At 39.2% G+C, this 23,688-nt stretch overlaps 1 protein-coding gene across 3 annotated transcripts in view; it reads right to left on the minus strand.

The window, feature by feature from the left end:
* Nucleotides 1-23,688, minus strand: part of TAFA2 (TAFA chemokine like family member 2) — a 502,683-nt gene that overhangs the window by 347,870 nt on the left and 131,125 nt on the right. The window contains exon 2 of one of the 3 annotated variants that reach the window (XM_053716750.1): nucleotides 18,457-18,550. The exons of the other annotated variants lie outside the window; for them this stretch is intronic. The gene's annotated coding sequence lies outside the window, so the exon portion shown is untranslated. The remainder of the gene's footprint in view (nucleotides 1-18,456; nucleotides 18,551-23,688) is intronic. 3 annotated transcript variants of the gene reach the window in all.

Here is a 23,688-nt window from a genome sequence, read left to right on the forward strand (position 1 = left end):
AGTGGCCAACCCGAAGGGAAGAGCTACAAATTGATAATGCCTGTCTAGAAAGGCAAACCTTAGGAACCGATGATGATCTTTGTGAATCGGTATGTGAAGGTAGGCATCTTTTAAGTCCACTGTGGTCATGTACTGACCCTCTTGGATCATGGGTAGGATGGTCCGAATAGTTTCCATTTTGAATGATGGAACTCCGAGGAATTTGTTTAAGATCTTTAGATCCAAGATTGGTCTGAAGGTTCCCTCTTTCTTGGGAACCACAAACAGATTTGAATAAAATCCCTGTCCTTGTTCTGTCCGCGGAACTGGATGGATCACTCCCATTACTAGGAGGTCTTGCACACAGCTTAGGAATGCCTCTTTCTTTATCTGGTTTGATGATAACCTTGAAAGATGAAATCTCCCTTGTGGAGGAGAAGCTTTGAAGTCCAGAAGATATCCCTGAGATATGATCTCCAACGCCCAGGGATCCTGAACATCTCTTGCCCACGCCTGGGCGAAGAGAGAAAGTCTGCCCCCCACTAGATCCGTTTCCGGATAGGGGGCCATTCCTTCATGCTGTCTTGGGGGCAGCAGCAGGCTTCCTGGCCTGCTTGCCCTTGTTCCAGGACTGGATATGGTTTCCAGGCCTGTCTGGAATGAGCAACAGTTCCCTCTTGTTTTGAAGCGGAGGAAGTTGATGCTGCTCCTGCCTTGAAATTTCGAAAGGCACGAAAATTAGACTGTTTGGCCTTTGATTTGGCCCTGTCCTGAGGAAGGGTATGACCCTTGCCTCCAGTAATGTCAGCAATAATTTCCTTCAAGCCAGTCCCAAATAAGGTCTGCCCCTTGAAAGGAATGTTGAGTAATTTAGACTTTGAAGTCACGTCAGCTGACCAGGATTTAAGCCATAGCGCCCTACGCGCCTGGATGGCGAATCCGGAATTCTTAGCCGTTAGTTTAGTCAAATGAACAATGGCATCAGAAACAAATGAGTTAGCTCTAAGTGTGTTCTAAGCTTGTCAATAATTTCATTCAATGGAGCTGTCTGGATGGCCTCTTCCAGGGCCTCAAACCAGAATGCCGCCGCAGCAGTGACAGGCGCAATGCATGCAAGGGGCTGTAAAATAAAACCTTGTTGAATAAACATTTTCTTAAGGTAACCCTCCAATTTTTTATCCATTGGATCTGAAAAAGCACAACTGTCCTCAACCGGGATAGTGGTACGTTTTGCTAAAGTAGAAACTGCTCCCTCCACCTTAGGGACCGTCTGCCATAAGTCCCGTGTAGTGGCGTCTATTGGAAAAAAATTTCTAAATATAGGAGGTGGGAAAAAGGGCACACCGGGTCTATCCCACTCCTTGCTAATAATTTCTGTAAGCCTTTTAGGTATAGGAAAAACGTCAGTACACACCGGCACCGCATAGTATCTATCCAGCCTACACAATTTCTCTGGAATTGCAACTGTGTTACAGTCATTCAGAGCAGCTAATACCTCTCCAAGCAATACACGGAGGTTCTCAAGCTTAAATTTAAAATTAGAAATCTCTGAATCAGGTTTCCCCGAGTCAGAGATGTCCCCCACAGACTGAAGCTCTCCGTCCTCATGTTCTGCATACTGTGACGCAGTATCAGACATGGCTCTAACAGCATTTGCGCGCTCTGTATCTCTCCTAACCCCAGAGCTATCGCACTTGCCTCTTAATTCAGGCAATCTAGATAATACCTCTGACAGGGTATTATTCATGATTGCAGCCATGTCCTGCAAGGTAATCGCTATGGGCGTCCCTGATGTAATTGGCGCCATATTAGCGTGCGTCCCCTGAGCGGGAGGTGAAGGGTCTGACATAGTCGGCATAACTTCCCCCTTGACAGAACCCTCTGGTGATAATTCTTTTATAGATAAAGACTGATCTTTACTGTTTAAGGTGAAATCAATACATTTAGTACACATTCTCCTATGGGGCTCCACCATGGCTTTCAAACTTAATGAACAAGTAGGTTCCTCTGTGTCAGACATGTTTAAACAGACTAGCAATGAGACTAGCAAGCTTGGAAAACACTTTAAAACAAGTTTACAAGCAATATAAAAAACGTTACTGCGCCTTTAAGAAACACAAATTTTCCCAAATTTTGAAATAACAGTGAAAAAATGCAGTTATACTAACGAAATTTTTACAGTGTATGTAATAAGTTAGCAGAGCATTGCACCCACTTGCAAATGGATGATTAAACCCTTAATACCAAAAACGGAATAACAAATGACAAAAACGTTTTTTAAACAGTCTCAACTGCCACAGCTCTACTGTGGCTTTTTACCTCCCTCAATACGACTTTTGAAGCCTTTTGAGCCCTCCAGAGAAGTCCTGGATCATGCAGGAAGAAGCTGGATGTCTGTGTCTGTAATTTTTGCTGTGCAAAAAAACGCCAAAATAGGCCCCTCCCACTCATATTACAACAGTGGGAAGCCTCAGGGAACTGTTTCTAGGCAAAATTCAAGCCAGCCATGTGGAAAAAAACTAGGCCCCAATAAGTTTTATCACCAAACATATGTAAAAAACGATTAAACATGCCAGCAAACGTTTTAAAATACACTTTTATAAGAGTATGTATCTCTATTAATAAGCCTGATACCAGTCGCTATCACTGCATTTAAGGCTTTACTTACATTACTTTGGTATCAGCAGCATTTTCTAGCAAATTCCATCCCTAGAAAAATATTTTAACTGCACATACCTTATTGCAGGAAAACCTGCACGCTATTCCCCCTCTGAAGTTACCTCACTCCTCAGAATATGTGAGAACAGCAAAGGATCTTAGTTACTTCTGCTAAGATCATAGAAAATGCAGGCAGATTCTTCTTCTAAATACTGCCTGAGATAAACAGTACACTCCGGTACCATTTAAAAATAACAAACTTTTGATTGAAGAAATAAACTAACACAAAAATTACTGCGCTTGCTGTCTGTACAATTAGTCAACAAATAATTAATTGATTCACCCCAAAGGAACTGGTGGTGAAAATACAACTTCAATATGAGTGTACAATACAATAAATATCAATATTGGAACTTCTAATATCAATGTTAGACTTCAAAACACACTCTATATTTATAATGGATATCACAATCAATATAGTAGTTATTAAATGTGTTATGATAAAAAAGAAGAACCAACAGGCATATCTTTCATGACTTAAGGAGTAGGGTAGAAATACCAATAATGTTACTGCCAATAGGACCTCTTCTATCCTCCCAGTAGATTTCTCCTTAGTGATCAGAGTGGTGGTGCTGCTCCTTCACACAGGGCACTCAGGGGTGCGCTGATTTTAAGAACTGGAACGAAAAAAGCACAGAGCGCATCCACGACTCAAGGTGAATCAAAAAACAATTTATTCCAAGCAATTAATATATCGCACTTACAAGAAGTATTAAAAAGTGACGCCTTAAACAAACACTCCAACCCGTTAGCTCAATGAACTTTCTGCAGTACTTATCAGCCGGATACACTGTTCACACTCGATATCAAGAGTTCGCTATTGGCGGGCTGTTTCTCCCGGCTTGTCTCGGCTTTTTCAAGACCCAGAGATCAGCTAATCTTGTTCATCGATATATCTGCATATAAGGCAATATCGCTGTGCAATATATTTATATAATACGAATAGAGTGACATTCAATGGACATTAGGCTCTGACGTATGGAGCACACATTGGTCCGTTTTGAGGGGTGTGAGAACCAGCAAACCACTAAGCCAGCACGCAACACGTAAGAGGTGTGTCAGGGGCGCATACATAAAGGAGGATTTCGATGAACAAGATTAGCTGATCTCTGGGTCTTGAAAAAGTCCTGATAGGCGGGACGAAACGCGTAGACGGAGGAGCAGCCCGTCATTGGTCATCACTATTTCCTGCAGCCGCATTGGAATCCAGAACAAGCCGAGACAAGCCGGGAGAAACAGCCCGCCAATAGCGAACTCTTGATATCGAGTGTGAACAGTGTATCCGGCTGATAAGTACTGCAGAAAGTTCATTGAGCTAACGGGTTGGAGTGTTTGTTTAAGGCGTCACTTTTTAATACTTCTTGTAAGTGCAATATATTAATTGCTTGGAATAAATTGTTTTTTGATTCACCTTGAGTCGTGGATGCGCTCTGTGCTTTTTTTGTTCCAAGAAATAAACTAAGTATAAAACACCACAGTCCTCTTACGACCTCCATCTTAGTTGAGAGTTGGAAGAGAATGACTGGGTATGGCAGTGAGGGGAGGAGCTATATAGCAGCTCTGCTGGGGGTGATCCTCTTGCAACTTCCTGTTGGGAAGGAGAATATCCCACAAGTAATGGATGATCCGTGGACTGGATACACTTAACAAGAGAAAATAAATATTTCTATATATATCTGCATAAATCTATACCTGTATATCTATTCCTGTAGATATATAGGTATAGATATATATTCTACATTAGCATTATTATATATATATATATATATATATATATATATATATATATATATATATAATAAAAATTACATTTTTTTATGGGCAAAGCACTTCAGGTTTCGCAATGTAGGTCTAGCACAATGTCAAATTAGTGCACATGAAAAAGAAGTTATCTTAACGAACATTATTGAAATATATTGTAAAAAATATTAATAACAATTTTTAATAATTATTATAGGTACTGTAATTATATACACACACACACACAGCTCTGGAAAAAAATAAGAGACCACTGCAAAATTATCAGTTTCTCCGGTTTTACTATTTATATAGGTATGTGTTTGAGTAAAATAAACATTTTTGTTTTATTCTATGAACTACTGACAACATTTCTCACAAACTAAGGCCTAGATTTAGAGTTTGGCGGTAGCCGTCAAAACCAGCGTTAGAGGCTCCTAACGCTGGTTTTTACCGCCCGCTGGTATTTGGAGTCAGTCAGGAAAGGGTCTAATGCTCACTTTGCAGCTGCGACTTTTCCATACCGCAGATCCCCCTACGCCATTTGCGTATCCTATCTTTTCAATGGGATCTTTCTAACGCCGGTATTTAGAGTCGTGGCTGAAGTGAGCGTTAGAAATCTAACGACAAAACTCCAGCCGCAGAAAAAAGTCAGTAGTTAAGAGCTTTCTGGGCTAACGCCGGTTTATAAAGCTCTTAACTACTGTGCTCTAAAGTACACTAACACCCATAAACTACCTATGTACCCCTAAACCGAGGCCTCCCACATCGCCGCCACTCTATTAATTTTTTTTAACCCCTAATCTGCCGCTCCGTACACCGCCGCAACCTACATTATACCTATGTACCCCTAATCTGCTGCCCCTAACACAGCCGACCCCTATATTATATTTATTAACCCCTAATCTGCTGCCCCCAACGTCACCTCCACCTACCTACAATAATTAACCCCTAATCTGCCAACCGGACCGCCCCGCTACTATAATAAATGTATTAACCCCTAAAGCTAAGTCTAACCCTAACACTAACACCCCCTAAGTTAAATATAATTTAAATCTAACAAAATAAATTAACTCTTATTAAATAAATTATTCCTATTTAAAGCTAAATACTTACCTGTAAAATAAACCCTAATATAGCTACAATATAAATTATAATTATATTGTAGCTATTTTAGGATTAATATTTATTTTACAGGCAACTTTGTAATTATTTTAACCAGGCACAATAGCTATTAAATAGTTAATAACTATTTAATAGTTACCTAGTTAAAATAATTACAAAATTACCTGTAAAATAAATCCTAACCTAAGTTACAATTAAACCTAACACTACACTATCAATAAATTAATTAAATACAATACCTACAAATAAATACAATGAAATAAACTAACTAAAGTACAAAAAATAAAAAAGAACTAAGTTACAAAAAATAAAAAAATATTTACAAACAATAGAAAAATATTACAACAATTTTAAACTAATTACACCTACTCTAAGCCCCCTAATAAAATAACAAAGACCCCCAAAATAACAAAATGCCCTACCCTATTCTAAAATTAAAATAGAAAAGCTCTTTTACCTTACCAGCCCTGAAAAGGGCCCTTTGCGGGGCATGCCCCAAAGAATTCAGCTCTTTTGCCTGTAAAAAAAAAATATACAATACCCCCACCCAACATTACAACCCACATACCCCTAATCTAACCCAAACCCCCCTTAAATAAACCTAACACTAAGCCCCTGAAGATCTCCCTACCTTGTCTTCCCCTCACTGGGTTCACCGATCGCTCCAGAAGAGGGTCCGAAGTCTTCATCCAAGCCCAAGCGGGGGGCTGAAGATGTCGATGATCCGGCTGAAGTCTTGATCCAAGCGGCGGCTGAAGAATTCCATCATCGGGCTGAAGTCTTGATCCAAGCGGGCGCTGAAGAGGTCCATCATCGGGATGAAGTCTTCTATCAAGCGGCATCTTCAATCTTCTTTCTTCCGGAGCCATCTTCTTCCAGCCGACGCTAAAATCATACACCTTCATCACTTTCTATTGTAGAGTAAATAGTACAAACCAGCACTATTTTAAAATAACAAACTCTTGATAGAAGAAATAAAACTACAACTAACACCACATACTCTTTACCATCCCCGTGGAGATGCTACTTGTTCAGAGCGGCAAAAAGAATGACTGGGGGGCAGAGCCAGAGGGGGGCTATATAGACAGCTCTTCCTGTGTGCTCTCTTTGCCATTTCCTGTAGGGGAAGAGAATATCCCACAAGTAAGGATGAAGCCGTGGACCGGACACGCCAATGTAGGAGAAATAAATACAAAGTTGCCTGTAAAATAAATATAAATCCTAAAATAGCTACAATATAATTATAATTTATATTGTAGCTATATTAGGGTTTATTTTACAGGTAAGTTTTTAGCTTTAAATAGGAATAATTTATTTAATAAGAGTTAATTTATTTCGTTAGATGTAAATTATATTTAACTTAGGGGGAAGTTAGGGTTAGACTTAGCTTTAGGGGTTAATACATTTATTAGAGTAGCGGTGAGATCCGGTCGGCAGATTAGGGGTTAATTATTGTAGGTAGGTGGAGGCGACGTTGGGGGCGGCAGATTAGGGGTTAATACATATAATATAGGGGTCGGCGGTGTTAGGGGCAGCAGATTAGGTTACATAGGGATAACGTAGGTTGCGGCGGTGTATGGAGCGGCAGATTAGAGGTTAATAATAATATGCAGGGGTCAGCGATAGCGGGGGCGGCAGATTAGGGGTTAATACATATAATATAGGGGTCGGCGGTGTTAGGGGCAGCAGATTAGGGGTACATAGGGATAACGTAGGTTGCGGCGGTGTACGGAGCGGCAGATTAGGGGTTAATAATAATATGCAGGGGTCAGCGATAGCGGGGGCGGCAGATTAGGGGTTAATAAGTGTAAGGTTAGGGGTGTTTAGACTCGGGGTACATGTTAGGGTGTTAGGTGCAGACTTAGGAAGTGTTTCCCCATAGGAAACAATGGGGCTGCGTTAGGAGCTGAACGCTGCTATTTTGCAGGTGTTAGGTTTTTTTTCAGCTCAAACTGCCCCATTGTTTCCTATGGGGGAATCGTGCACGAGCACGTTTTTGAAGCTGGCCGCGTCCGTAAGCAACGCTGGTATTTAGAGTTGTAGTGGCGGTAAATATGCTCTACGCTCCCTTTTTTGGAGCCCAACGCAGCCATTCTGTGAACTCTAAATACCAGCGGTATTTAAAAGGTGCGGGGGAAAAAAGCACGCGTAGCTAACGCACCCCTTTGGCCGCAGAACTCTAAATCTAGCCGTAAGAATAAAAAAATTGTCATTTAGAGCATTTATTTGCAAAAAATGACAACTGGTCAAAATAACAAAAAAGATGCAGTGTTTTTAGTCCTCAAATAATGCAAAGAAAATAAGTTCATATTCATTTTGAAACAAAACACAACTAAAGTTTTAACTTAAGAAGGGTTCAGAAATCAATATTTTGGTGGAATAACCCTGATTTTCAGTCACAGCTTTCATGCGTCTTGGCATGCTTTTCAACAGTCTTTCATATTGCTGTTGGGTATCTTTATGCCACTTCTGGTGCAAAAATGCAAGCAGCTCGGCTTTGTTTTATGGCTTGTGACCATCCATCGTCCTCTTGTTCACTGTTGCGCCGTGCCACTCTAGCCGTTGCTAGGGACGCGGAGCCCGCTGTTATGCTTGTTGCCTAGGGAGCAGTCGGCTCCTCTCTGCGTGTGGCGGTGACGTCATCGCTGCACGCTTTCCCTGTTCTGAAGCCAGTCGAATCTCTTGTGGCGCAAACCCTGCGCCTATGTAAGTAACTCACTTGCTACCTTTCACTGCCCAAGTGTAGGTGTTACTTACTGTTCTCCTGGGTGTTATTGATTTGTATGCTGGATTGTTATTTTTTTGCTGACCCCTGCTTGTCTGACCACTCTGCCTCTTTAACACTTAACTGCTGGATTGATACTGCTGCTGAACTCTGCTTGTCTGACCACTCTGTCTCTTTAACCCTTAACTGCTGGATTGATATTGTTGCTGAACTCTGCCTGTCTGACCACTCTACCTGTTAACCCCTATCTGCCCTGGATTGCCTTACTGTTGCAAAACCCTGCCTGCCTGACCATCCTAGTGTATTACCCCTGGACTGCCTTACTGTTGCCAAACCTTGCCTGCCTGACCACCCTAGTGGTTTGTCTCTGGTTTCCTGCCTGTTGCTGCCAAGGACTGTACTGCCTGTGGTGAGTGCCATTTATCTCATCTTGCAAACCTACTCTGCTCTGGGATATTCCCTATCATTCTGGCTCAACGCCGGGATAACAAGACTACTGGCCGAGTTCGATCTGATAGAGGAGCATCCCACGAGCATTACATTCACATTCCAGAGGTTTTCAATGGGGTTCAGGTCTGGAGATTGGGCTGGCCATGACAAGGTATTGATCTGCTTGTCTGACCACTCTGCCTCTTTAACCCTTAACTGCTGGATTGATATTGTTGCTGAACCCTGCCTGTCTGACTACTCTACCTGTTAACCCCTATCTGTCCTGGATTGCCTTACTGTTGCCAAACCCTGCCTGACCATCCTAGTGTTTTACCCCTGAACTGCCTTACTGTTGCCAAACCTTGCCTGCCTGACCACCCTAGTGGTTTGTCTCTGGTTTCCTGCCTGTTGCTGCCAAGGACTGTCCTGCCTGTGGTGAATGCCATTTATCTCATCTTGCAAACCTACTCTGCTCTGGGATATTCCCTATCATTCTGGCTCAACGCCGGGATAACAAGACTACTGGCCAAGTTCGATCTGATAGAGGAGCATCCCACGAGCATTACATTCACATTCCAGAGGTTTTCAATGGGGTTCAGGTCTGGAGATTGGGCTGGCCATGACAAGGTATTGATCTGATAATCCTCCATCCACACCTTTATTGACCTGGCTGTGTGTCATGGATCATCATCCTGCTGGAAAAAACAATCTTCAGAGTCGGGGAACATTGTCAGAGCAGAAATAAGCATGTTGTCTTCCAGGATAACCTTGTAATCTAGCCCTGAATAAGTAAGGATGATGTTGCTAAGCAAAAAATGATCCTAGCACTTGGAGAATTTACAATGACTGCAGGGACAGTGCTCTCAATGGTTATGAGGGTGTAGCTTTGAGGCCCAATTTTAGATTAGTGTTTAAAAAGATATGTTTTTTTATTTTAGATTTTATAGTGTTGAGACTGCTTTATATAGGACTGGCATGTGGTAACTAGTGAAATAAAGAGTATCAAAGTAAACAGTTTTATGGTCTAGGATAACAATAACAAAATAAGATGTGAAAAAGAGAAATCTACACAGAGCAAAGCCATTCTGAAGCTACACATCCAAACATTAAAGCTGATATATTTCAGAGCTTTCAAAAGTTTAAAAGCCTTGTTGTTGATTTGTTGGTTATACAAAAGATAAAGAAACAAGTTCAGATTTATGTCAGAGATAACTTAAGATTCAGTATTAAATGCCTTGCGTCTGAATAAATATTTTATCTCATTGCATTAGATAGGATGTTGTTTGTAGCGAATGCTCTACAGCTAATATAACAAAATGTATTCATAATTTACTGGTAAATAAATTCTCTGTTAAAAACTCAGAGAATTGCAAATTGTTGATTTTAATTATTCATGTTTTAATGTGAATTTTTCCTAATGATTAGAGCACTCAACAAAAACTCTTTAGCCTCCAGTGAGTGGATTAAGTTTCTCTACCTGCCTAACTTAAAATTACCTCTGTGTTCCTCATACAAATCCACAGCAGGAGTTCTGAATAATAGAACTCACCCTGATCAAAGAAGCTCTGTATAAAATCACTGCAGGAAGATAAACATTAAGCCTGTGTGTGTCTGTGTGTGTCTGTGTGACTATGTGTATGTGTGTCTGTGTGTGTCTGTGTGACTATGTGTATGTGTGTCTGTGTGTGTCTGTGTGACTATGTGTATGTGTGTCTGTGTGTGTCTGTGTGTCTATGTGTATGTGTGTCTGTGTGACTATGTGTATGTGTGTCTGTCTGTGTGTGTCTGTGTGACTATGTGTATGTGTGTCTGTGTGTGTCTGTGTGACTATGTGTATGTGTGTCTGTGTGTGTCTGTGTGACTATGTGTATGTGTGTCTGTGTGACTATGTGTATGTGTGTCTGTGTGACTATGTGACTATGTGTATGTGTGTCTGTGTGTCTGTGTGTGTCTGTGTGTCTATGTGTATGTGTGTCTATGTGTATTTCTTCATTCAAATAAATTAATTATGTCTCTTATGTATATCCTGTTGGCATATACAATGTATATAATTCAAACCATATTTTTTCATAACAAGTTAATTAGGCAACTGGAAGCTGAATATTTGTTAATTTGTTACAGCACTGCAGTATATACTGTATGTAGTGATTCAGTATAAGATGCAGAATCATTTATTGTTTTGAAACTGTATATCCATATGCACTTACAAACTGGACTGAGTGCATATCCCATGTCCTGGGTTGTATTCAAAGACAAAACAGGGCAAATTAATTTGTAAATACACAAAAAAAAGACAAATAAATAATTTGCCACTCACACATGCAAAAAGTCTTTTACAATACAGCACCTTACAACAACTCGATAACCGTGTGGATAAGGTCACAGCAATTAACCCTCAACTTTAAAAGTACAAAGTTCACAGCATTGTCATATAGAAAACTGTACTTAATTAAAACATCTTCATAGGTACAGGATAAACAAAAGCAATGTTTTGGGACCCAAACCGTCACTATTGTTTGTCCTGTACCTATGAAGGTACTAATAAAGTACAGTGTTCTATATGACGGCGATGTAGACTTTACACATACAAAAAGCAGCAAATACTAAAGGCATGGTTTAGTTATAGCTATTGTTTAAGTGATTGTAAGCCCAATCGCCTCAACAAGGCCTCAACAAGGCCCCTTCGGTGATTTAGTGCTAACTTCAGTCCTCCATATTGACTTCTAAAATACTAGCTTTCTGCACCTTAGAATAAGTTCACATTTCTATTGGCAGCTTTGGGTACATTTCCCACATGAGCACCTGGGCTTATAATTTCTTGGCCAAAAGCTGTAGATTAGTCCTTCATTTTATGTTTGTAGTATTTTCCTTTTGTATGTGACTAAGAGGCCAATGTTGTATGCAACGTCACAATAGTGCTATGTTATAAAGGTATCCGCATTGTGATTTAGTTTGCCAGTGAAATGTTCTAAAGTAATGTAATGACTATTAGAAGGCAATCTCACCAAGAGGCATTATACTATACTAAACTGTGGGAGGCAAGGGTTCTCTGCCACTGGCAAATGTTAAAAGTAGCAATGACATTTATAGCAAAAGTGTAATGTAAATGATCACTTAACACAGAGGATTAAATGAATATACAATTTACATGTGTCAACCGAATCTCAACCTTTTTTGTTACAAATACAATGGTGAAACTTGTACAAGATTAATAAACCTACAGAAGCCTGGTTATATGTACGTAATATACTGTAAAATATTATGGACCAGATTAAGTGGAGCAGTATTTAACGTTTCCGCACTAACTTCACTAGAAGAAAGTTTTTTGTGGTCATCGGGTAGCGCTTGTATTACAAGTTGAAAATAAAAAGTTTTCTGATTCGTGCAAAAAGCTAAACTTAGAATATCATGATCGTGTTAAAGTATTCCCCATAGAAGTCAACAGAGAGAAAAACCCAACTCGCACGCAAACCTGATTGATTGATTCCAATCTTGCCAATTAAGTTTATCAGTGTTATTACATAAGAACGATATCAATGTAAATGATAACACCATTTTTGTATTTGAAAAAACATAATTTATGTAAGAACCTGACCTGATAAATTAATTTCTTTCATATTGGTAAGAGTCCATGAGCTAGTGACGTATGGGATATACATTCCTACTAGGAGGGGCAAAGTTTCCCAAACCTCAAAATGCCTATAAATACACCCCTCACCACACCCACAATTCAGTTTAACGAATAGCCAAGAAGTGGGGTGATAAGAAAGGAGCGAAAGCATCAACAAGGAATTAAAATAATTGTGCTTTATACAAATAAATCATAACCACCATAAAAAGGGTGGGCCTCATGGACTCTTGCCAATATGAAAGAAATTAATTTATCAGGTAAGTTCTTGCATAAATTTTGTTTTCTTTCATGTAATTGGCAAGAGTCCATGAGCTAGTGATGTATGGGATAGCAAATACCCAAGATGTGGAACTCCACGCAAGAGTCACTAGAGAGGGAGGGATAAAAATAAAGACAGCCAATTCCGCTGAAAAAATCATTCACAACCCAAATCAAAAGTTTTAATCATATAATTAAAAAAACTTAAAATATAAGCAGAAGAATCAAACTGAAAACAGCTGCCTGAAGTATTTTTCTACCAAAAAAACTGCTTCTGAAAAGAGAAAACATCAAAGTGGTAGAATTTAGAAAAAAGTAAGCAAAGAAGACCAAGTTGTTGCTTTGCAAATCTGATCAACAGAAGCTTCATTCTTAAAAACCCAGGAAGTGAAACTGACCTAGTAGAATGAGCCGTAATCCTCTGAGGCGGGGAATTACCCGACTCCAAATAAGCATGATGAATCAAAAGCCTTAACTAAGAAGCCAAAGAAATGGCAGAAGCCTTCTGACCTTTCCTAGAACTGAAACAGATAACAAATAGACTAGAAGTCTTCCTGAAAGTAGCTTCAACCTAATATTTCAAAGCTCTTACCACATCCAAAGAATGTAAGGATCTCACCAGAGCATTCTTAGGATTAGGACACAAAGAAGGGACAACAATTTCTCTACTAATGTTGGTAAAGTTCACAACTTTAGGTAAAAATTTAAACAAAGTCCGCAAAAAAAAGCCTTATCCTGAAGAAAAATCAGAAAATGAGACTCACAAAAAAAGAGCAGATAAAACAGAAACTCTTCTAGCAGAATAGATGGCCAAAAGAATACACTTTCCAAGAAAGCAACAATTTCCCTACTAATGTTGTTAGAATTCACAACCTTAGGTAAGAACTTAAATGAAGTCCGCAAAACCGCCTTATCCTGATGAAAAATCAGAAAAGGAGATTCACAAGAAAGAGCAGAAAGCTCAGAAACTCTTCTAGCAGAAGAGATGGCCAAAAGGAACAACACTTTCCAAGAAAGTAATATAATGTCCAGAAAATGCATAGGCTCAAACGGAGGAGCCTGTAAAGCCTTCAAAACCAAATTAAGACAGCAAGGAGGAGAAAATTATTTAATAACAGGCTTGATACGAACCAAAGCCTTTACAAAACAAAAAATATGAGGAAGTTTAGCAATTTTTCTGTGGAATAGAACAGAAAGAGCAGAGATTTGTCTTTCCAAAGACCTTGCAGACAAACCCTTATCTAAACCATCCTGAAAAAAACTGAAAAATTCTAAGAATTCTAAAAGAATTCCAAGAGAATATATGAGAACACCATGAAATGTAAGTCTTCCAAACTTGATAATAAATCTTTCTAGACACAGATTTACGAGCCTGCAACATAGTTTAAATCACTGAGTCAGAGAAACTTCTATGACTAAGCATTCAATCTCCATACCATCAAATTTAATGATTTGAGATCCTGATGGAAAAACAAACCCTGAGATATAAGGTCTGGCCTTAATGGAAATGGCCAAGTTTGGCAACTGAACATCCGAACAAGATCCACATACCAAAACCTGAGCAACCATGCTGGAGCCACCAGCAGCACAAACAATTCCTTCATGATGATTTTCAAAATCACTCTTGGAAGAAGAACTAGAGGCAGAAAAATATAAGCAGGTTGATAACTCCAAGGAAGTATCAATGCATCCACTGCTTCTGCCTAGATAGGTACCTGGGAAGTTCATTGTTTAGATGAGATGCCATCAGATCTATTTCTGGAAGCCTGCACATCTGAACAACTTGAAAAAAAGACATCTGGGTGAAGAGACCAATCTCCTGGATGTAAAGCTTGATGACAAAGATAATCCGCTTCCCAATTGTCTATACCTCAGATATGGATCGCAGAAATTAGACAGGAGCTGGATTTTGCCCAAGCAAGTATCCAAAATACCTATTCTAAAAATTGACGGCGCCACAAACGTTAAAGATAATAATGCTAGAATAAATAGTACTGTTTATGTCCTAACTATAAAGATTACTCTAATAAGCTTAGGCCTAGATTTAGAGTTGGGCGGTAGCCGTCAAAACCAGCGTTAGAGGGTCCTAACGCTGGTTTTTACGGCCCTCTGGTATTTGGAGCCAGTCATTAAAGGGTCTAACGCTCACTTTCCAGCCGCGACTTTTCCATACCGCAGATCCCCTTACGTCAATTGCGTATCCTATCTTTTCAATGGGATCTTTCTAACGCTGGTATTTAGAGTCATGGCTGAAGTGAGCGTTAGAAATCTAACGACAAAACTCCAGCCGCAGAAAAAAGTCAGTAGTTAAGAGCTTTATGGGCTAACGCCGGTTTATAAAGCTCTTAACTACTGTGCTCTAAAGTACACTAACACCCATAAACTACCTATGTACCCCTAAACTGAGGTCCCCCCACATCGCCGCCACTCTATTAAATTTTTTTAACCCCTAATCTGCCGACCGCACGCCGCTGCCACCTACGTTATCCCTATGAAACCCTAATCTGCTGCCCCTAACACCGCCGACCCCTATATTATATTTATTAACCCCTAATCTGCCCCCCTCACCGTCGCCTCCACCTGCCTACACTTATTAACCCCTAATCTGCCGAGTGGACCGCACCGCTACTATAATAAAGTTATTAACCCCTAATCCGCCTCACTCCCGCCTCAATAACCCTATAATAAATAGTATTAACCCCTAATCTGCCCTCCCTAACATCGCCGACACCTAACTTCAAGTATTAACCCCTAATCTGCCGATCGGAGCTCACCGCTACTCTAATAAATTTTTTAACCCCTAAAGCTAATTCTAACCCTAACCCTAACAACCCCCTAAGTTAAATATAATTTTATTCTAACGAAATAAATTAACTCTTTTTAAATAAATTATTCCTATTTAAAGCTAAATACTTACCTGTAAAATAAACCCTAATATAGCTACAATATGAATTATAATTATATTGTAGCTATTTTAGGATTTATATTTATTTTACAGGCAACTTTGTATTTATTTTAACCAGGTACAATAGCTATTAAATAGTTAATAACTATTTAATAGTTACCTAGTTAAAATAATTACAAAATTACCTGTAAAATAAATCCTAACCTAAGTTACAATTAAACCTAACACTACACTATCAATAAATAAATTAAATAAACTACCTACAATTATCTACAATTAAACCTAACACTACACTATCAATACATAAATTAAATACAATTCCTACAAATAAATACAATTAAATAAACTAACTTAAGTACAAAAAATAAAAAATAACTAAGTTACAAAAAATAAAAAAATATTTACAAACTTTAGAAAAAAATTACAACAATTTTAAACAAATTACACCTACTCTAAGCCCCCTAATAAAATAACAAAGACCCCCAAAATAAAAAAATGCCCTACCCTATTCTAAATTACAAAAGTTCAAAGCTCTTTTACCTTACCAGCCCTTAAAAGGGCCCTTTGCGGGGCATGCCCCAAAGAATTCAGCTCTTTTGCCTGTAAAAAAAAAACATACAATACCCCCCCAACATTACAACCCACCACCCACATACCCCTAATCTAACCCAAACCCCCCTTAAATAAACCTAACACTAAGCCCCTGAAGATCTTCCTACCTTGTCTTCACCATGCCAGGTATCACCGAACGTTCCAGAATCCTATCAGCCAATCGGAATTCGTGGGACGCCATCTTGGATGACGTCTCTTAAAGGAGCCTTCATTCGTTGGTAGTCCGTCGGGCCAGCAGGATGTTCCGCGTCGGAGGTCTGCAAGATGGAGCCGTTCCTCATCGGATGAAGATAGAAGATGCCGCTTGGATCAAGATGGTTGCCGGTCCGGATCGCCTCTTCTTCCCGGAAAGGATGAAAACTTTGGAGCCTCTTCTGGACCTCTTCAGCCGCCGGATTATGGATCGCCAGCCCCCGCTTGGGCTTGGATGAAGATTTCAGAGCCAGGACCGATCGGTGATACCTGGCATGGTGAAGACAAGGTAGGAAGATCTTCAGGGGCTTAGTGTTAGGTTTATTTAAGGGGGGTTTGGGTTCGATTAGGGGTATGTGGGTGGTGGGTTTTAATGGGGGGGTATTGTATGTGTTTTTTTTACAGGCAAAAGAGCTGAATTCTTTGGGGCATGCCCCACAAAAGGTCCTTTTAAGGGCTGGTAAGGTAAAAGAGCTTTGAACTTTTTTTAATTTAGAATAGGGTAGGGCATTTTTTTTATTTTTGGGGGCTTTGTTATTTTATTAGGGGGCTTAGAGTAGGTGTAATTAGTTTAAAATTGTTGTAATATTTTTCTTATGTTTGTAAATATTTTTTTATTTTTGTAACTTAGTTCTTTTTTATTTTTTTGTACTTTAGTTAGTTTATTTAAATGTATTTATTTGTAGGTATTGTATTTAATTAATTTATTGATAGTGTAGTGTTAGGTTTAATTGTAGGTAATTGGAGGTATTTTATTTAATTAATTTATTGATAGTGTAGTGTTAGGTTTAATTGTAACTTAGGTTAGGATTTATTTTACAGGTAATTTTGTAATTATTTTAACTAGGTAACTATTAAATATTTATTAACTATTTAATAGCTATTGTACCTGGTTAAAATAATTACAAAGTTACCTGTAAAATAAATATTTAACCTAAAATAGCTACAATATAATTATAATTTATATTGTAGATATATTAGGGTTTATTTTACAGGTAAGTATTTAGCTTTAAATAGGAATAATTTATTTAATAAGAGTTAATTTATTTTGTTAGATAAAAATTCTATTTAACTTAGGGGGGAGTTAGTGTTAGGGTTAGAATTAGCTTTAGGGGTTAATCCATTTATTACAGTAGCGGCGAGATTCGGTCGGCAGATTAGGGGTTAATAATTGAAGTTAGGTGTCGGCGATGTTAGGGAGGGCAGATTAGGGGTTAATACTATTTATTATAGGGTTATTGAGGCGGGAGTGAGGCGGATTAGGGGTTAATAACTTTATTATAGTAGCGGTGCGGTCTGCTCGGCAGATTAGGGGTTAATAAGTGTAGGCAGGTGGAGGCAACATTGTGGGGGGCAGATAAGGGGTTAATAAATATAATATAGGGGTCGGCGGTGTTAGGGGCAGCAGATTAGGGGTACATAGGGATAATGTAGGTAGCGGCGGTTTACGGAGCGGCAGATTAGGGGTTAAAATAATATGCAGGGGTCAGCGATAGCGGGGGCGGCAGAATAGGGGTTAATAAGTATAAGGTTAGGGGTGTTTAGACTTGGGGTACATGTTAGGGTGTTAGGTGCAGACGTAGGAAGTGTTTCCCCATAGGAAACAATGGGGCTGCGTTAGGAGCTGAACGCTGCTTTTTTGCAGGTGTTAGGTTTGTTTTCAGCTCAAATGGCCCCATTGTTTTCTATGGGGGAATCGTGAACGAGCACGTTTTTGAAGCTGGCCGCGTCCGTAAGCACCGCTGGAATTTAGAGTTGCAGTGGCGTTAAATTATGCTCTACGCTCCCTTTTTGGAGCCTAACGCACTGAAAACGCAGCCATTCTGTGAACTCTAAATACCAGCGGTATTTTAAAGGTGCGGGGGGGAAAAAAGCACGTGTAGCTAACACACCCCTTTGGCCGCAGAACTCTAAATCTAGCCGTTTGATTATAATAATAAAAAACATATGATATCATATATGCAATGTATCAAATATTATAATTTAAATAAAGCTGCTGCATCTATCAGTTCACTGCTCATATAGATTGTGAGCAAGAAACATAAACAAATATTAGACAGCAAATAATCAAAGTAGAAATGTCCATAAAGTCTAAAAGTGAAATGATATTACTGATTAGTAAAGAGAAAATAAAGTCTTTTTTACTTAATCCAAAATGACCAGTGTAGGGTTGCTGCTCCTTATGTGCCCGGCGGTGTCTGTTCCCAGGCTTCAGATAACGGTGTAAACAGGGATGATTCTATAAAAGAGAAGCAAAACAGAGTGCATCCACAATCTAAGTGTAGTTTAAAAGTCACAATTTATTTGAATAAATAAAACAATGATTGCACACTCACAAAAGAACCCTCAAACAAATGAGGTATGTCTGTACATTCAGCAAATAGACTCCATACCCCTCCAGCGATATTACGGTCTCCTTTCAGTGTCCCACTGTGCTGATAGTGCCTATATTCGTTTCTGGCTCTAACAGGGGAAATACGTGTTGCCAAGCTGGGGGTTAAGTGTATAAATGCTATATTGAGGAGATCGTGTAAATACAGCTGTTTGTATCTGTGCAATAAAAGCCAGCTTAGCTCAGAGTACAGTGTGTATAACACTCACTTCTCCTAGGATTATGGGTGTGGCCTGCGCTCTGTTTTGCTTCTCTTTTAGAGACTCATGTTTACACAAGTATCCAAAATACTTCTTCATAGCCTGAGGACTGAGAGTCCCACCCTAATGATTGACATACGCCACAGTTGTGACATTGTCTGTCTTAAAACTAATAAACGCCTCTCTCTTCAAATAAAAGCCAAAACTGAAGAACTCTGAGAATTGCACGGGGTTCCAAAATATTGATAGATAATCTCGCCTTTTGAGATTTCTAAACCCCTTGTGCTGTCAGAGATCCCCAGACAGCTTCCCAACCTTAAAAGACTCGCATCTGTTGTGATCACAGTCCAGGTTGGATGAACTAAACAGACCCTGTGGAACTATACGTTGGTGATCTAACCACCAAGTCAGAGATGGTTGAATATTGTGATTCAAGGATATTCAATGTGATATCCTAGAATAATCCCTGCACCATTAATTCAGCATTAAAAACTGGAAAGGTTTCATATGAAAATGAGCAAAGAGAATCGAATCCAATGCTGCAGTCATGAAACCTAAAAACTTTCATGCATATAGCTACTGAAGGAAATAATAGAGACTAAAGGTTCCGACAAGCTGAACCCAATAAAAATTGTATCTTGTCTGTTAGAAACAAAGACATTGACACAATCTATCTGGAAACCCAAAAAAAGGTGACCCTTGTCTTGAGGAATCAAGGAACTTTTGGTAAAAAGATCCTCCAACCATATCCTTGAAGAAACAACAGAAGTTGAAAAGTATGAGATTCTGCAGAATGAAAAGACTGAGCAAATACCATGATATCGTCCAAATAAGGAAACACTGAGAACCTTTTGAAAAGATTCCTAGAGCTGTCGCTAGGCCAGAAGGGAAAAGCAACAACTTGGTAATGCTTGTCTAAAAAAGAGAATCTCAGAAAATAAAAATAATCTGAATGGAAACAGAATATAAAGATATGCATCCTGTAAGTTTATTGTAGTCAAATAATGCCCTTGCTGACAAAAAGGCAGATTAGACCATATAAACACCATTCTGAAAAGATGGTACTCTTACATGACAAATCAAAAGATTTTCTATCTTTGGGACAATGAATAGTTCTGAACAAAACCTCAGACCCCGTTCCTGAAATGGAACTGGTATGAATACCCCAGATAACTCCAGGCATGAAACACACTTCAGGAAAATCTGATCCTTTACTGGAATAGCTGGAATATGCTAGAGAGAAAAAGACTTCTCACAGGCGGTCTTACTCTGAATCCTATTCTGTACCCAAATCTAAGAAGTTTGGACCGAATTGAACCAAACAATTTTAGAAAAGTCTTAACCTGCCCCTTACCAGCTAAGCTGGAATAAGGGCCGCACCTTCATGCAAATTTGGGGCTGACTTTGATCTTTAAAATGGCTTGAATTCATTCCATTTTGAAGAAAGCTTCAAAATAGAAACATGTTACTTGGGGAAGAATTAGGTTTCTGTTCCTTATTAAGAAAATAAAAACTAATATAAGATTAAAATTTACTCTTAGAACTTAATCTTGAAGCAAAAAACTTCCTTCCCCAGAGTAACAGTTGAAAGTAACGAATCCAATTGTTTAACCAAATGATTTATTACCTTGGAAAAATAGAAATCTGGATTATAGAAATCAAATTAGCATTCCAAGAGTTAAGTCACAAAGTTCTTCTAGCTAAAATAGCTAAAGACATAGATTTAACCTCAACTGTGAAAATATAAAAAAATGACATCACAAATGAAATTATTAGCATCAACTTAACAATGCTAAACAAATCATAAACCGATACTTGTTGCGCTAAAGTATCCAACCAAAAAGTTGAAGCAGTTGCAACATCAGCCAAATAAATTTCAGGCCTGAGAAAAGGAACTGAAAATAAAATAATTTTCCTTAGATAAGATACAAGTTTCCCATCTGAAGGAACCGAAAAATAAATACTATTTCATAGGAATAGTAGTATGTTTAGCAAGAGTAGAGATAGCCCCATTAACTTTGGGGATCTTTCCCCAGAACTCCAAACTAACTGCTGGCAAAGGATACAATTTAAAAACCTTAAAGAAGGAATAAAGAAGTCCCAGGCCTATTCCATTCCCTAGTATCAGGAACTGGGAAAAAACCTCTGAAGAAACCACAGAAGGTTAAAAAGCAGAATTTAAATGTTTGCTAGTCTTAACCCCTTAAGGACAAGGCCATTTTTCAATTTCTTTCCCTGAAGGACCAGGGCTTTTTTAAAATTTCTGCAGTGTTTGTGTTTAGCTGTAATTTTCCTCTTACTCATTTAATGTACCCACACATATTATATACCGTTTTTCTCTCCATTAAATGGACTTTCTAAAGATACCATTATTTTTATCATATCTTATCATTTACTTTAAAAAAAAATATGAGGAAAAAATGGAAAAAAACACACTTTTTCTAACTTTGACCCCCACAATCTGTTACACATCTACAACCACCAAAAAACACCCATGCTAAATAGTTTCTAAATTTTGTCCTGAGTTTAGAAATACCCAATGTTTACATGTTCTTTGCTTTTTTTGCAAGTTATAGGGCCATAAATACAAGTAGCACTTTGCTATTTCCAAACCACTTTTTTATCAAAATTAGCGCTAGTTACATTGGAACACTGATATCTTTCAGGAATCCCTGAATATCCATTGACATGTATATATTTTTTTTTAGAAGACATCCCAAAGTATTGATGTAGGCCCATTTTGGTATATTTCATGCCACCATTTCACCACCAAATGCAATCGAATAAAAAAAATTGTTCACTTTTTCCCAAATATTTTCACAAACTTTAGGTTCCTCACTGAAATTATTTACAAACAACTTGTGCAATTATGGCATAAATGGTTGTAAATGCTTCTCTGGGATCCCCTTTGTTCAGAAATAGCAGACATATATGACTTTGGCGTTGCTTTTTGGTAATTTTTGCTTTTTGGTAATTAGAAGGCCGCTAAATGCCACTGCGCATCACACGTGTATTATGCCCAGCAGTGAAGGGGTTAATTAGGGAGCATGTAGGGAGCATCTAGGGTTAATTTTAGCTTTAGTGTAGTGTAGTAGACAACCCCAAGTATTGATCTAGGCCCATCTTGGTATATTTCATGCTACCATTTCACCGCTAAATGCGATTAAATAAACAAAAACGTAAAATTTTTCACAATTTTAGGTTTCTCACTGAAATTATTTACAAACAACTTTTGCAAGTATGGCATAAATGATTGTAAATACTTCTCTGGGATCCCCTTTGTTCAGAAATAGCAGACATATATGGCTTTGGCGTTGCTTTTTGGTAATTATAAGACCGCTAAATGCCGCTGCGCACCACACGTGTATTATGCCCAGCAGTGCAGGGGTTAATTAGGTCATTTGTAGGGAGCGTGCAGGGTTAATTTTAGCTTTAGCGTAGAGATCAGCCTCCCACCTGACACATCCCACCCCCTGATCCCTCCCAAACAGCTCCCTTCCCTCCCCCACCCCACAATTGCCCCCACCATCTTAAGTACTGGCAGAAAGTCTGCCAGTACTAAAATAAAAGGTGTATTTAAAAAATAAAAAAAAAATTGTATAGCATATTTACATATGCAGCTGTGTAGGATCCCCCCTTAGCCCCCAACCTCCCTGATCCCCCCCAAACAGCTCTCTACCCTCCACCTCTAACTTACTGGGAGCCATCTTGGGTACTGGCAGCTGTCTGCCAGTACCCAGTTTGCAAATAAAAATGTATTTTTTAATTTTTTTTTATTTATTTTCCTTTTTTCTGTAGTGTAGTGTAGCTCCCCCCCCCCCCACCAATCCCCCACCCGCTCCCAGATCCCTTAGATTAACTTTCATTAGGGATTTTATCCCCCCTTACTGCCACTTCTGTACAATGTTTTTTTCCGTAGTGAAGCGGTTCCCACCCGCTCCCTCCCCCGTGCACGCGCCCGCCCGCCACCCCCCGTGCACGCGCGTGCTCCGGTGCGCACTCCCGACGATCCCGCCCTCCTCTCTCTTCAGCCTTTCATCGATGGCCGCCCACCCGCCTCCCACGTCAGCTCCCACCCACCAACGATTGCGGCCATCGATGCTGGTGCAGAGAGTGCCACAGAGTGGCTCTCTCTGCATCGGATGGGGGAAAAATGTTATTGCAGGATGCCTCGATATCGAGGCATCACTGCAATAACTGTAGAGCGGCTGGAAGCGATCAGCCGATGCGGATCCATCCTCTTCTAACGATGCCTACTCGCCGAATGACGGTTCCTTTAAATGACGTCATCCAAGATGGCGTCCCTCGAATTCAGATTGGCTGATAGGATTCTTTTTTTTTTTTTTTTTTATAAACTTTATTTATTCTTCAGAGGTTACCATGAATCAACAAATATTTTACAGATACAATGTCAAGTTTGACTTCATTACAGTATGTTTAGATCAACTTGAAGGTTAATTTTACAGAACCCCCTTTTTTTTTTTTTTTTTTTTTCCTCCTCCCTCATCTCTCCTCAATTTTCCCACCCCCCGCAGCAGTCTCACCCTCTCACGTTTAAAGTTACCCTCCAGATTACCTCCTCTCTCCCTCTCCATTAAGATCAACTGACTATTTGTTAATGTGTAGATTATGTTGTGTTCCTTTGGTTTCTGGTTCTCTCATTATAGAGAAATTCCCAGTTTCCTTTGAGACGCTCTCCTAGTAAGAATTCAGTGTTCCTAAGAGGATACAAGATACGTGTTTGCATGGAAATTTCCAATGTATGAATGTATGGTTCCCATTTCC

The sequence above is a fragment of the Bombina bombina genome, chromosome 6, assembly GCF_027579735.1.
Source record: "Bombina bombina isolate aBomBom1 chromosome 6, aBomBom1.pri, whole genome shotgun sequence".
Classification (NCBI taxonomy): Eukaryota; Metazoa; Chordata; class Amphibia; order Anura; family Bombinatoridae; genus Bombina; species Bombina bombina.